The sequence below is a fragment of the Apis florea genome, unplaced genomic scaffold, assembly GCF_048593485.1.
Source record: "Apis florea isolate Af1SG1 unplaced genomic scaffold, ASM4859348v1 contig_3811_pilon, whole genome shotgun sequence".
Taxonomy (NCBI): domain Eukaryota; kingdom Metazoa; phylum Arthropoda; class Insecta; order Hymenoptera; family Apidae; genus Apis; species Apis florea.
Genome location: NW_028256868.1, coordinates 1,220,014 through 1,232,669, shown reverse-complemented (window position 1 = coordinate 1,232,669; position 12,656 = coordinate 1,220,014). Strand labels below are relative to the sequence as shown.

Below are 12,656 nucleotides of genomic sequence, written 5' to 3'. Positions count from 1 at the left end.
ATATTTATTTTTTATTTTTAGTACAGAAAATAATTACATTAAAATATTTAAATTAAGTTAATCTATGTACTTATTTCTACTTATAATTTATTTGTAATACAAGTACTACTTATTATTACTACTTATATATTACTTACATTCTACTTACATACTATCACTATTACAAACTTATACTTAATTAATTTTATATAACTTCTTTTCCTGTTAAAAGTAAAATTTTTTTAAAATATTAATAAAATATAATAATTCAATAGGTAATAAATAAGTATAATAAATTAATTAATTTTACTTTTAACAAGAAAAGAATTACAAATAAAGATTCTATAAAAGTTACAATTTTTTTTCAATTTTCCATTCTTCATTCGAACCAATACATTTTGAACAATCTCCTTCAAAAAAATAATGATCCAATTATATCCTCATTAATATTTCCATAACATTTCGCTTCCTTCCTCGAATGCTTCCAATTCTCTGCCTTGATCACATCTTCCTGGTGTCATTCCAATTCATCATTATTACGTCATCCTTAACCGACGTAACCTTTCCAAATGAAACGAATATAGGACCCTCTCTTCAGGAAACGATGTTCAACCGTGCTAATTACGCTTCAAACAATCATCCCATAATACATCAAGTTACAGTGGCCTTGATATGGTCATGAAGTCGGTCAGGCATGGTGGCTTAAACATTCAAACAAAGATTAGATTAGAAAAATTTCGAATAAATGCTCTTGACGATTAATATTACTATTTTTCAATTTATAAATCAAAAAATTCATAAGAACATGTATTTTAATTTTCGCTCAGGCTGAAATTAATTTACTGAAAATTTTTAACAAATATTATTTTTTGATCATAGTTAATGATGATAATAGTTTTTAAATATAATTTATTTTCATCCAATTATCCATTTCCATTCCATTTCTTTTTTTTTTTTTTTTTCAAAAGAATTTATTCGAATTCGAGCTCTTCAACGGACTCTGACACATTTGAACGTGAAATGCAAATGGGCTGAGGCTTGGCCACTTTTCTGTCACTTTGTTGAGCTGGGTTCAACGCTCTCCTTTATTTATGCCTCGTGAATGAAGAGCGAGTTGGTAAATGCGAGTGTCGAAGGTGAGGCGTATCACTTTTCAGGTTTCTTTTCTTCTTGAACTTTCCCCCACCGAAATACTCGATACCCAAAAACTGCAAAGAATAGCGATATGGTAATCGTAGATTTCTTTAAAATTGAATCGAATCAAAAATCGGATCCAACGATAGAACAATGATAATATCGTTAAAAATAACATCTTAAAAGTTACGAAATAATTTAAAATCTTACCTTTAATCAACTACATTCAATGATTTATAATTTCCAACGTAATTTGAGAATAATAAAGTTTCACAGATCGAATAATTAATAAATAGTCTAGTAACTTTTTATCGAAATAACTTCTTCACTGGGAATAGAAGGAGAATGTGAATTTTTGATGGAACATTTCTAACCGATCCGACCAAAAATGATCTCTCAGAGATCACTATCTTTAGCTGAAAGAAACGTGTCGTGAATTAAAAACTCGACGAATCTATAATTTTCTAATTATTCTTAAAACCACGTGACCCATTTATCACGCGTACATTATACGATACACTCACCTATATTCCACCTCTGCCCCTAAACGAAGAGCTAATAAAATAAGAAAACTGAAAATCTCCCTTCGCCTCCCTCCGCGCGTGGCCAAATACAACAACAACGCCTAAAATTGAAAAAATCAATATTCGTTGAAACGTTGCCGGCGCGAACCAACCAGAGTTTATCTTCGCCTCGGCCGCATAGAGTTGTAGCGATAATTAGCGGCCGCGCGAAGATAGTGTAGCCAGGGGCGTAATTCTATCGGGCGTTATTTCGCTAAAACGATAAGAGGGAGCTGGAGGAGGCGAGTCAAGCGACCCTGAAAGTTCAAGAACGCCGGGTGAACGTCCGCGCGACGGCGATTTCGCCCTTCGCGGTTCACCGCCGCGCTCTCCTTCCGTCGTTTCAAGAATGGAAGAAACGCGAGTCAAGCCAATAACCAACCCCCTTCAACGAGACTCGATTTATCGTTTTCCTCGCCGTTTGAAAATTGCAAGTCGTAAATGTTGCAAGTCTATTATTTCTCGAAGGAAAGTATGGATAGAGTGAAGTTTGTAGGGGAAAAGGGTTTATGTACCCATTACGATATCGCTTTTATCGAGTATTTATTTATAAAATCTCGATTCAATTATCTGATGATTTAATTAATATCCAACGGATGCATGGTTAGAACGATATAAATATGTACGCGCGGATGGAACAGTCTCTTACCGAAAATGAAAGATAGAAATATCGATCGTACAATTATATCAATTAGCCAAGCGTGGCACGATCTTTTCGACAATTACCGGCCCGTCACGATGCCGGTCACGAACGATTCGCGAACAAAGCGAGGCGCGCACGAGGCGCGCACGAGGCTTCTCTCTCTCTCTCTCTCTCTCTCTCTCTCTCTTTCTCTCTCTCTTTCGAAGAAGAAGAGGAAGAAGACACATTTTTCTCCCTCGATGGCCGACCATCGTCCTTGATCTAACAGTAATCGCTGACGAGTGTATCGAAGCGCGACCAACGCCTCGAAAATTCGTATCGTTTTCCTTCCCCCCTCGGTTTCGTTCCACTCCCAGATAAAATCTGACCCAGATCCCGTTCACTGAACCCCCACGCGAACCCATAATCTCCATTGTCGCGTATCGTTGATAACGTGGCCCGATATTATCCAACAACGCTTCCGATATTTCGTTTTTTACTCTCTTATTTCTTCTTTCCTCTTTTTTTTTTTTTTTTTTTTGCGCCCTGCTTGTCCTCTCTCGTAATCTCGACGATAATGAAGTTAAGTTTGTGGCAACACATTGGTGGTGTCGTGTTTCGTTGATTAAAGTCCACTTTGTTTTTATATATATAAAATTGTTGTTCTTATTATTATCGAGATTGTATACGATATTTGATGAGATATATATATATATATATTTAAGAATAGAATTATTTCTCTTGTATTATATTCCAATGAAAAATGTATGCGCTTTGTGAAATTATTGGTGCAACATTCAAAGACGAAGGATCTTAAATTTAATCGTACAATTCGATTACGCAGCTACATTTGAAAATACAATTGGATAAATAGAAGGATAGATTTTTTATTCGTATCTTATATTTCACGTATTGGAAATACGTGTTACGTAAGGTGTGGAATACAAATTAAAGTTATCCAACGCCAATAATTGCGAGGCGTGATTGCACAGGCGTGATAAGGAACGAGTTTGATTACGATTTATTTTCATGCGTCGGTGTTTCTCGGAAGTGGATCCATGACAATGCAGATTCTCTCTCGCGGTATATGCGATTATAAAAACGAGCCGATCGACTCGATATCGATGTTAATACCAGCCATTCGAAATTATTCCTTTCTCTATACAACGGGGCCTTTACCTTCTTCTATTCTACGATTCTATTTTCATCCACTCGATTATCCTTTCGGAAAGAAAAAAAAAAAATTACTTCGTCGAGACGATCCCAAAATCGTCCCTTTGAAGGGTAAAAAGAAAACTCCCCCCTAAAAAAGAAGAAGAGAGAAAGGAGAGTAGAACAAAGGCGACATTTTCCTCTCGATCGAAATTCCTCTCTGAAATAAAAGAATAAAAAAAATCCGTAAGCTTCGAAAGCAAGCAAGGTTCAACGAACCGTCTCCTAGTTAAACACGTCGCTGTGTCCAAAGCGAACCGAAATAGAGAGAGAAAGAGAGAGGGAATCGGAATAAAATCTGATCGATCCAGCGAATAAATAGCCTTCGTGCAGCCTCGACGATCGGCTGCTCGATAATTATGTCATTTCTGGAATTCCCGGCTCTGAAGAAACTGGAGCAACGACCTTCGAATTCGGCCCGGTCAACCGGGGTTCGTGAACTCTGAAAAGAGCTGGCAGGCCCCAGGGATAGATGGAGTACAGTTACGCTCTTCTCTTCCTCCACCTGCCTTCTTCCTCTTTCCTCCTGCCCTCTCCTTCCTCTCTCTCTCTCTCTGTTTCCATCTCTTTCCACCGCGAGCCTTCGATCCCCTCCTCCCCTCCTCCCCTCTCCCCTCCCCTCCTCGACAATGGCCGCGGCCGCACTCCCGCGCTGCTGGTGGTGGTGGGCGAGGAGAGCAGAAGGAAATACCGTATGGTCACCTCGTCACCGTGGCGCGAAGGAAATCCCTCCGGTTCGACGACCTGGCAAAGGTGACTCCGATTGTCTGGAAAGCGGCGGCCTCGCCGCCGGGGAACTCGTTCCATCGATCGACGACTCGTCCCACTCCCGCTCGCCTCTCCTTCCTTCCCCCTCCATTCCTAGTTTTAATTTTGACAACATCGGGCATTTGTAAACTCGGCTGACTAACCCACTTCCTGTCCTCCGAAGTCGCCTTATTTTTCTATCTATCTCGTCGACTCGAATATTTGGAATTGAAATTTCCAAGGAGGAGGGAAATTTTGAGAAACTCGTCTGGATTGATCGAGCGAATTGAATGAAGGAAGGGAATTCCTTGCCTTGATTCCTTCGAAAAAGCCAATGAAAAGTGTACAGGAAAAGAATATGAAATATGAATCGAAACCGTAATTGCTCTAATTTACACTCTACGTTCCAAGCTGCTTTCAAAATCATACTCGCGAGAGTCGACCATTTCTTTTTCGAAAGAAAAAGGAAAAAAGGGAAGAAGATACAGCAACTCGATGAACCAACTCAATTAACCAATTACTCCGCACCCTCTACGAATTACCTTGGAGGGAATCCGCGATGACACGTGAGCCAAAAGATAAGAAAAGAAAAGGAAGGAAAAAGAAGGGAGGGGGAGGAGGAGGAGGAGAGAAGCAAGGAGAATTCCTCGGTGCGGTAAACGAACGGGAAGAGTACGAAAGGTCGACGACCGGTCTGTGGTCAGCGGGGACGGGCGTGGAGGAGATCGAGGTGGATGGCGGAAAGGCGAGAGGAAGAAGGCGTTTACCCGTAATGACACGCGAAACTTGCGAGCGGCGGCACGGGATGTGTATGTATGTAGACGCGGGAAACGTGAGAAATTCTTACGTAAAGAGGTGGTTCGAGGTAAGTGGGTCGCTGATTCAGACTAGTCGGGGCCACTCCGTGGCTGATATCAACGGGTTTTAACGGGATCGTGAGTAATCGACTCTTGGCCGTCAAGGTGCAGCCCGCCAATTCGATTCGAGGAAGACCCTTCCGATCGTGCGTGCGTGTGTGTGTGTGTGTTTGTGATTCACTTCGTCACCTCGTGAATAAAGCGTGTAATAGTTTGATGGATGGATCGTTAACCCTTTTCGGTTTTTGATGAAACGGGTTCGTCGTGAGTTGCAAACGGAATCTAACTTATCGGTCGAGTTGAAAGAATTTACTTTTCGAAAAGTAATTTATTCGATTTGATTCTTAACTAGATGGATCGAAACGATTTATCTTCCATAATGTGTATGTCTTTTTCTCGTTTCTTTTCTTTTCTTTTTTTTTTCTTTTTTTTTTGCTATCGTAATCGTGGCTTTTGCCAAAAAACTTTCGAAAACGTGCCGTTCGCGAAAGCACGCGTCGAATAGAATACAGCCAAGCGTTTTCACTCTTTTTTCCTTTTTCCTTTTTTTTTCTTTTTCTTTTTCTTTTTCTTTTTTTTTTTTTTTTGTTTTCACTCTCGTGGACGTGTCGTTGACATTCTGTCGAGAAAAGAGAGGACGTGATTTCGACAAAATCCTGGATTTTTATCGAAAAAATCGAATCAAACATTGCTTTCGAGGATCGTTACATCTGCTTCTGATTCAATTTGAGTTATTTTATATTTAATTCATCCTGTTTAATCGTTTAATTGTCTATTATACGATTTTGTTGTATTTCAATTATGATTCGAAAAGAATTTTCATTGTATTTGTATTGAATCGAACAAATGAATTATACATTTATGAGTGTGAGAAAGGGAAAAGGACTTTTAATTTAATTATATTAAATTAATTGATATGATTTGGATGAGAGTAATAAATTGCACGAATAACACGAATAACGCTAAAATAAAATTATGATAATAGTAATGGCAAGTAATAGGATCAAAGAGTTATTATTTCTTTTCTTTTAAATAAACAATATAATTTAACTCACTTATCGTCAATGTGGGCCAATTTATCTATAAAAGAATCTATAAAAAAGAATATTTATATTTATCAACGATCTCTACTTCTGTTATATTATACAATCCTTCTTCGTTAGAATCAAATAATCGAAAACCTCGTTCAATGCGAGAATAAAAATTCAAAGGAGGAACTTTTTCATAAACCGTAAATTTCATCATTTGAACCATCGACCATCCTTTTCACAAAAAAAAAAAAAAAAAAAGAAAAAATTAATATCAATTTCAGGAATATAAGAAAATATCAATTTTAATTTACTTATCTTGTTGTTGAAATTGAAAAAACGACAGGTTTCAAAGGAACGGCGTACAACACAAAGGTGCATAATTACACAGAAAAAGGAGCTGTCGAGAGAAGAGATCGTTAATTGTGGAAAGTAGCGATTTTCCTTTCTATCTCTCTTTTCCTCGCGGCGGCGCTGCGGTCGACGACCTTTTTAACCCGGTTCCACGCGCTTTAATGGCGCTTTCTTCCGTGCCACGCTCCCATTTCACTCTCACGCTTTTCCATTTATTTATTCCTCTTTTTTTCTTTTTTTCCTTTCCCTCCCCCCCCCCCTCCTCCTCCCTTTCCTCTCGCTTTAAACCTTTCCTCTTGTACGAGGAGAGATGTGTACGCGCGTACGAATGTAAAATGAATGGGGGAATAACAGCTTTTTCAGAGAGAACACCTTTTTCCTCTGACCGGTTCCCTTAAAGCTTCGTTGCTTTTCCATTTTTTTTTTTTTTTTTTTTTTTTCTTTCAACTTTTTGACTCTCCTTCGTTTTCCACGTTTCCCGTGTGTCGTTGATTTACAATAACGATTTGGGGATAATTTCGATCGAATTTATCTATAATACAAATCAATATGACAAATTATTGTAAAAAAATAATAATCGACGAAAGATGAGTAACAATTTAGAAATATTTCGAACCTGTAAAAAGAAAAAGACAGGAATTTTTGAATTCAAAAATGTATAATATAAAATACCATGTATATAACAATACCAATATAATATAAGATTCTTATTTTTATCCGGCAAGTATATAAAATTATCGTAAAATATTATAACGTTCTCTATGTATACACAAATGCAGGGAGAAACCTTGAAAATTGATGAAACGAGGAGGAAAAAAGAAGGATTTGCACGTACGTGCACACATACACAGTGGTGACATACTGACACGAAATTGAAACGTGAGGGGGGGAGCGGGGGAGGGGGGGGGGAGGGAACAGGAACGATAGGAACGAAGGTGCGTTGAGAATCGATAATCCATAATCGATAGAATGGCCTCGTTCCTCCAGTTAATAACGCGAGACCACCCCTCTGCGGCTAAATATTTGATCTGCTAGCCACGACGATAACCCTTATCGCGATTCACACGATAGGCAAGCTTCCCGGTGCGGCTTCCCCAGGATAAACACGGAATAGAACCGAGTGTCCCCTGGAAACTTTCGTTTCGCTTCTAATTTGCTCGCTTCCTTTCTTGAATTCTCTAATTTTCGATTCAACAATACGAAATTGTCTTCCTTCTTAGAAAAGAATCGAATTCTTTTGAATCCCTTTTTCTTTTTTTTATTATCGCTTAATAAAATTTTCAAACATTCGATCGAACGTACGAACTTTGTATAACTTTGAAGTGAACGTTTCGATGTAAATATCTCAAGTTTCTTCTGGGAGGACAAAATTTTGGATATAAATAAAATTGATAGAAATGGAAAAATCGTGCTTGCTCTAAAGGAAGTTAAAAAGTTAAGTTTCGAATTATAAATTGAATAATGGATTTGAATAATAATTAAATAAGTTGTTTTTAATTGAATATACAGAGGTATGTAAAGTTTGTGAAATAAGTTTCTTCGGAATTGAGGAAATGGTTTCTTGTCACGAAAGAAGAATAACGCAAAGAAGGGAATATATAAACGATAAAATAAATATTGAAGTGTTGAATGATCGGCGGTCGGCTTCGTTATGAATCATTAAGTTTGTTGATAATGCAAATATATCAGTCACATTTTCAAAGTATTATTCATCAATCTGTTTATTTCTTGTTTGAAAGTTTAGCTACGAGTTCAACACCGATCCGAATTTTGCAATTGTCGTATTATATGTTAAATTGTTAAATAAAAACATTTATCTTTCACTCCTGATATTCAATGTTTGGATAATTGATTTAATAATGAAAATGGTAAAAAAAATTAAATAAACGTGATAATAATAATTTTGAAACTATCCTTTACACTTACACGTTTGAAGAAGGAAGAAAGGAAGAACGGGAATTCTTTGTAAATATTTGTCGCTTGATCGATCGATCTTTCGATAATAAGAATGGAATCTATTTAATCTAATATGCACCTCGCTAAAATCATTTCCAGCATAAAAGTTTCATTTTATAAAATTCGATTACCAAGAATAGTTATTTATACGAAAATACTTCAATCAAGCAAATTCAATTTAATTTTCATAACTATTAAGGATTGACGAAATAAAGTGAAATATATAATTAATTTCGTTTAATGAACGTTTTAGTCAGATGAAAAGAGGAGAGGAAAATAAAAAAGAGTACCATTAACTCACTTGCGCCATCTAGCAGTATATCTATCATAGATATTGGAAAGTTTCTTTCTTTCTTATATTCAGATTCTATTTCTGAAAACACGCTAAGATTAATGTTACACAAATTAATACAAATTAATTTGAAACGTTGAAGAAAAATTTATAAAACTTTCGTATTCAAACTTAAATCGAAAAAAGCGTTTGTAGAATAATCAGAAAGGAAGAATAACTCGTGAGTTTGTGAGAATTATATTTTTCAGTCGATATTGATAATGAATGTTATCGAACTATCACAAATATAATTCATTTTAAAACTTTTTATTTGAAAAAAGAAAAAAAAATCTACCATAAAACCATGATCTTTGACTGTCGATCGAACGTAACAGGTATGCTAATACGATTGCTACTCGAAAGGATGACCGATTCCGCGTTGACTGGCTGCTTCATAAAGCAAAGAGAGTTAAGAGGAGAGAAGAGGGTCGGCCTTGAGCCGACAAAGAGCAAACACTCATTATCAGCGGCGAGCAATGTCAAGCAATTTTCTCTCCTCTCACTTTCCGTTCGATGGAGTCTAGGCTGCTCCTCTGTGCGGCTACACGAGTTCTCTTGTGTTTATATGAAGAGGGAGAGAGGAGAGAGGAGAAGAGAGTAAGAAAAGAGGTCGTCTTTCGCCTCACGTTCCCGACAGACGACTCCGAGAGTCGCACTTTTTTCCGCGAATTTTTCCGCAATTGCGCGAGATTGGAAATGATGCTCGGGCCTTGAATGATGAGTAAAGATGCATCGACGATATTATGAGTAATATTTTACTGTAAATGATCTCAGATGATAAATATGAAATATCGGTTCATTTTCGAACGACTTTGAACAACTTGCGATAAGTTTGAACGAGTTTGGATCGGTTTGAATAATTTTCGGCAACGTTTTAACAACTTTTAAAACGTTGCTTGCAATAAGTTTGGAATGAGTTCGAGAAAAAGGTTTGTGACGACGTATGTGATTATAATTTATGGAATAAAGTTTGGAATTGAATTTATGTAATTTAAGATAACTTTGGTTAATTATAGATCAGTATAGGTCATTCTGGATAACCTTGAGTGTCTTCGAAAATATTTAGAATATTTTCGATAACCTTGGGATAATTTTAGATAACTCGAAACAGGTTTAAATAAATTTTTGGATAATTAATATTGGATAGATAATTACGAACCGGTTCGATTCACTTTATAATTAAAATTAAAATTATAATTTTGAACAAATTGGGAGTTGAGCAGGGGCGTTGGGATCGAATAATTTTAATTATATTTTTTTGAATAATCGAAAAGAATTAATAGAAATTGTATAATCATTATCGAAGGTACAAGGAAATAGAAGACGATGACAAATTGATCGATCTAAATATATATCCCAGATCAATTTTTTACATTATTCTAAAAATATTATATTTCCTTTCTTAATTAAATTATCCAAATAATAAATAGAAAATTGATTAAATTTTTTAAAACAAATATCGGTGAAACAGATCCAGAAAAAGAAAAAGACGAAATGATAGATCGAACAATTTTACTCGAATATCTAATCTAACCTAATCATCTATTTCCAGGTAAGAACAAATCTTTATCTGAGGTTACGTATCATCTTTAATACGAAATAAGCCATTTCGTATAAATATAGAGTAACGAGAAATTAATCACCGATTATTGCTTTTCTTCAGATAGATCCGATTTTAAAAAATCGATGCAAGCTGAATTCGATGGAAATTCGATGCGCGAGAACGATAGCGTTTCGTTTCGAATCGCGCGACAAATACACGCCAACTGTGAAATCGATCGAATAAGAGCCGATAATGTTTCGCGATAATACCGATTGCCTTATCGCCGTTCTGTCCTTGATCATCGTCGGCTTTCCCGATTCTTTTTTTCTTTTTTTTCTCTTCCTTTTTTTCCTTTCTTGGATAATGGTCGAACGATTGCACCAGAGGGATAAAGAAAAGTGGAAATCGATTCGCGAAAAGAACGGAAAAATAAAGATAAAGATCGAGAGAGACGTTGAAAGTAGATTCGATGATTGTTCCTTTCATGGATAATTTGGTGGAACAATTTGTGTTGGATGGGTGACGAAGAATGATGATGGAAGTTGAGATATTTTTGAAATGGAAGGTTAAACGTGAAGGAAAAATTCAAAGTAGATTTTTCTTTTCTTTCATGGATGGCGAAAGAGAAGGAAAGTTGAGATTTTGTAAGTTTAAAAAGTTCGGGATAAGAAGTTTTTTCACAAATGTGAAGGAATGGGGCGGGGGGGGTTGAACACGAAAGAGAAGTTGGAAATAAATTCCAACGATAGCGGGATTTTGAACTTTTTCTTTTTTATATTTTTTTTTAACGGAGCTTGGAACGAATCCAAACGGGTTAAACTTCTTTCCTCCAGGTCGAAAGTTGAAAGTTAATCAAGCGATAATAAAAACGAATTTCTTTTCGTGGAAAAGTTGGAAAGAAAGGTGAAACAATGTGATTAAATTTGATCGCTCCCCCTTTTTTCTAATCTAATTTTACACCATTCTAATCTCCCTTATCATCTCTCGATAAAACATTCGTCTGTAAATTCTTACTGTGTCGTATTAAAGAACAACGACATTCAATCCGATATTGCAACATTCCTTTTTTTTCGGGAACACGTTTCATCGAACATTCGTCGATTTCCACGAGGGAATCTCCTCGCGAGGAAATCAAGGGTGAAATCGAATCGAATTCGATCCCATTGGATACAAACTGTTCGAAACTTTTCTCGCGAACAAGCGGTGAAAATTTGTCCTCGTACACGTGCCTCGTGTATGCCGCGATATCGCGGGCATATGGCGCTTATTTTCCTCTTTTATTGCCGACACGTGGGAAACGAGGGCGAATCGAAAGGTGGCGGGAACATCGCCTTTTTTTTCCTTGCTTCAAATCGACGAATATTCGAATATTCGCCACGAGTTTTCACCAGTCAACGAATATCCATCATGTAATCTCTCCTCGAATGTTTCCGGGAATCACAAATCCTTAGAATCGATCTGGCAATATAAATTTGCTCGTTAAATAAATAGTACAACAAGTAAAGTAGACCTCTCGTCTACGTTTGCATACCGATAGATTTTTTTTTTTTTTTACAACAGGAGAATACAATGGTGATTAAACGTCGACATTGGACTTAATTATTCCAACACTATTTCTCTCTCATTGAAACATCGCGTCATATATAACATCACGTCATATGTAACATCTCTTGTGACACCGTTTCAATAATTCGAAGCGAAAATTTTACCATTTTACCAAGCATTTTATCGCCTAGCTAAAACGAACGAATTAACTTCGAATTCCTTCCTCTCGCCGATTATATCTCTCTTCTACAATTTCTCTTACGACAACGACTCTTATGACGCGACGTTCGTTCGACGTCTTCCCACCAGATTAACATCGGATTAACATTTCTAACGAGGCCAAGCGCGCCTGCCTGCCACCGCGCACGCCTTGCAAAATATCGCAAGGATATCGCGCCGTTTCTTTCCGCGATCCTCGCCGCGGAATCGATCGAAGGCCTTCGATCGCGCGAGTCTTTCGCACCCTTGGGGCCCCAACACCAACCACTCGGCCGGCACACTTTTACCCGCGTAACCCTGATCGCGATATTCCATTCCAGGTTACCTCAACATTCTATCTGCTCGGTCTAGATCGGTCACTCGGATCGCCAGCGATTAGAGCGCCCTCCCTTTATTTTTCCGTCCTTGCGCGGATCGTGTCCCCGATAAATCGAATCAACGAAACGATATCCTCTCTGCATCCTTAACAGGTGTAATCTGACCGTTTCTATTTTTTTTCCTTCTTCTTTTTTTTTTTTTATTCATCCCTTTATTCCCTTTTTCGTGAGGGATGGATAAGCAATAAG

The 12,656-nt window shown here is 37.2% G+C and overlaps 1 long non-coding RNA gene across 1 annotated transcript; it reads right to left on the bottom strand.

The window, feature by feature from the left end:
* On the bottom strand, positions 1-1,881 carry LOC147656103 (uncharacterized). The gene is made up of 3 exons (XR_015295054.1): positions 1,638-1,881; positions 1,324-1,529; positions 1-1,187 (listed from the first exon to the last, which is right to left on the bottom strand). It is a non-coding gene; the product is annotated as an uncharacterized LOC147656103 (long non-coding RNA).
* Between the last annotated feature and the right edge of the window lie 10,775 nt (positions 1,882-12,656).